Here is a 3,942-nt window from a genome sequence, read left to right on the forward strand (position 1 = left end):
GCTGTAATATCCATGAGCATTTACATATAGCCCTTGCTGGGCATAAATGGGCTGGTGTGGAGATGGCCCAGGGGATCCAAAAACTCTCACATGATCTAGGATGTGAACCCTTGTGCTCTCTTTGGTTAAAATTAATAGTGCAACAAGCATGGTGGTCCATCCTTTAATCCCCCTATTTGGGAGGAATAAGTGGCCAGAACTCTGTGAGATCAAAGCCAGCCATGTCTATATAGTGAGTATTGGGCCAGCTGGGGCTAAATGCAAACCCAAACTCAAAAGAAAAGTAATATATATAGGTATGTCAGTAAATTTCAAATCTTACTGAAATCCTCTATTTCATAGAGGGAAAATACTATGTGGAAGCCTTTACAAAGATAATTTTCTGTAATTTATGATCATCTCAATTTAGGAGATATATGTTAGTGAAAACTTTTGGGAACAGAGACAAACAACAAATGATATGTTTCAGGGAGACATTGATAATACATCAATAACTCTATAATAATAAATTCTTTGAGGAGTATGTGGAGATGCATTGTTTATTTGGATATTATATTGAGAGTATATTTTGACTATACTCACCTTAAAAATTACATTCATTTTGTTCATCATGCCACTATCTTTAACATAAGTTTTGCAAATGCACAAAGCTGACGTTGCTCTCTGAAGGATCAGAGATTCTGCCACCTGTGGAGTGATCCTTCTCTGTTTCCATAGCCTATGATGCGAAATGTAGATAAATCTCCATCTACCACACGACTCTAAAACAAAACTGTGTGCAGGTGACAGAGACTGGATATAGGCACACACAATGCTGATCTTGTCCCACTCACTGTAAATGAACATACATTTGTGTCTCACAATTACCATGGGAACTCTTTAAGAATAACCACAGCTTGATGAGACAAATGGTTTTCTCCATCATCCACCAAAAACCCCCATGTTGATCATTGAAAGTTTAGTGAATATTGTGACACTTCTGTGGTTTGCAAACAAATTATTATTCAATAAATATAACTTTTCTATTCCCAATAGTAATGTGCTGAGAGGAAACGAGGACCTGGAATGTCCTTCAGGGGAAGGAGGGATAAGACTTGTGAGGAATTTAAATATGAGAAAGTGAGAGGTCTCTAGAGTCATGTGGAACAGGAGCTTCCTACACCAGAATTCAAATCATTTGGAGCGACAGAGACATAGCTAACAGGACCCTGGACACTCTCATAAAGGCTCAGAGCTCAATGCTGCGTTCCAGCTTCATGTCTCCCGAAAGTGACACATAACCGGGTCTCTGACTGTGGAGAAGTGACAAATCATTTTTACATACATATCATCATTTGGCCGCTCCATCTTACCATTAGGTCACATTGCCCATCTCATGTCCCAAAGCTCTCCTTGCACCAAAAACATAGGAAACCCTGGGCAATGAAAGGAAGGGGGTTCTTAGCCATTTCTGCATATCTGCGGATACACAGCCTGAGCGGCATCTAACCAGCTCTGGTATTAAGAAGAGACAGAAAATACATCCTCTCCTCAGGAAGGAGAAAAGGATGGTCTCAGAATATGGACTGCACTAGCAAGATAGTCCCACTACTGCAATAGTGGGAAAAATGTCATGGAAGTAACAAAAAAATCTGATGAGATTTAACACCCATCCCAAGAGATGGAACCCAAACCTGCACTGACTCAGGCCCTTGTGGCTAGTGATAGGTTGTAGGCTCTAGGGTAGAACCAGCTACGAATATTTTCAAAATGTACATTGTGGTAAACTGAGTCTCAATGACATAGTGTCATGTCCACATATTAGTCATTTTCCAACCCTCGTCACAGAAGCTTCGTGTAGTAGAAGGCGATTTACACAGATACATACAATGAGTCAATGTGCAGGGAATATGAGCTTCAGAATGCTCAGTCCTAAAAGGACACGCCTCCTTCTGAAGGTCCTGTATCCCCATGGAAGAGGGGAGGGAGGACTGGGAGCAGCAGAGGAGGTAAATAACTACAGGAAAACAGTGTTTTCTGAACAAATTGGAGCACTTGCGCACGAGAACGCAAAGCAATTGTGGTATCATGGACAAGACCTACTAAATAGTTCACGCCAGACATCATGCCTTCCTAGATTGGGGAAGTAGGCATGATGTTCCAAATTTTCCTGAGAGGCTACTGGCATTTCATAGCTTCTGGAAGAATAAGATTCGGTCTTCTTTGAGGGGATGACACCGAGTCAGTTGATCATGCTCCAGGGCAGGTTGCACACCCAAGAGTTTGGGCAACACGAATTGAACCCAAGGGAATGAATAAAGTACATGAAGGTGGATAGGCATTTAGGGTGGTAGTGGTGGGTCAGGGCGGAAAATAAGTGTGGTGTAAATATAACCAAATACATTGTAAGAAATTTTCAAATATTTAATAACAACATTTAAAGAATAAATCCATGCAGAAATATGTGCTCTCAGAAGAAAAGTGACTCAGAAGTTGATTCGGTGTCTAGAGTACACTTTCCTGAAAAGGACTACGATTTTAAAGCCTGATAAACACACACTTGTCACCAGGTTGGGATATAGACCTTTAACTTAATCTAGCACACATGTAAAATACTGCCTTAAATAAGAAATATGACATAATATTCTGCCTTGATTTTCCTGGAGAAATGTCAACAGGTCTAATCCTGTTGTCTAAGGCAGAGACATTTCTGCTCCATTAATTCTACTGTGCATTTAATTCACATGAAATGTGTTCTCTTATACAAGATATTTCTGACTCTTAGACTATTGTTCTAAGCATAGAATCTCCAGAGAAGAAAGTCTTCAGGGAGCAATTTCATACAGGAAGCACCACAAACTGCCTCTAAGTCTCCAACCAACCACAGCACCTGCTATGGGCCACTTCTTCAAACAGTGTGAGTTGAGTGCCTCCTGCTGATAAGTGTACAGGCAGTCAGTTTGTTCTGTGCGCGCCTCACTGAATCTGTAGGACAGTAATATACAGCAGTGTCCTCAATTTTCTGATTTTATCTGCATTAGGCAATGTTTTATCCATCATCTCTTGAGAAGGTAAATGTTTTTCACAAATGCAGCATATCCTGTCATGAAATTATCAGTTTTGATTCTTAAAAAACTAGGCCTCCCCCAGAATCCGCCAGCTCCACTTCACACTGAACAACTGCAAAGACAGAGAATCCTGGCAAGGAAACTATCACACATGTCCTCATTCCCTCTCATTCATATCCAGTCACGCACTTAGTATCTCTTCTTCTTCTTAAATTAACCTTTAACACAGTATCAAGAATATCATTGCTGAGCTCCTCCACACTGAGTCGTCTGTCTTCACTGATTTTCAATGAATCATAAAACCTGGGAATCCTCACTGGGCTCCATTGCCGGAGAAGCAGAGTGAGGGCCTGTGTCAATAACATGTGTTCTGGAAAGTAAGCCTTAGAGAGGACAGTGCCTAGGGTATTCGTGACTGTTTTGGGGGGAATATTAGTGATATTTTTCCAATAAATCAACAAATTTGGAAGCAAAAACAGGTTTATAATGTGCCCTAGTGAATACCTCTGGAAGAAGTTATCTCCATGTCAGCAATTCATGATGTTCTGGGGATCAACATCAGAAAAGACAAGGCCTTGGCTTTTGACAATTGTAGAATGTTGTTTTCTAAGAACATGATCTCCTTTTAGTCTATTCCATTACTTACCTGAACAGTGTAAAGAACATACTTTCAGTCCAATTCTTTTCCATAATTCTTAGTTCTTTACTTCAGATTCAGCACATCAGTAGTTTCTAACCTCATATCACCCATGTCCATGTACCTTCTTTTGAAAAAGAACAGGTGCACCAGCAGTCTCCAAAGTCAAATGACCTAGGTGAATTGTAAAGCTTCCTTGGAATTATCGGAGAACTTACCCAATTGGTAATTTCTGCAGTCTAACATCTTGCAATTCTG

Source organism: Nannospalax galili, unplaced genomic scaffold (assembly GCF_000622305.1).
Source record: "Nannospalax galili isolate Female #2095 unplaced genomic scaffold, S.galili_v1.0 scaffold130, whole genome shotgun sequence".
In the NCBI taxonomy this organism is placed as follows: Eukaryota; Metazoa; Chordata; class Mammalia; order Rodentia; family Spalacidae; genus Nannospalax; species Nannospalax galili.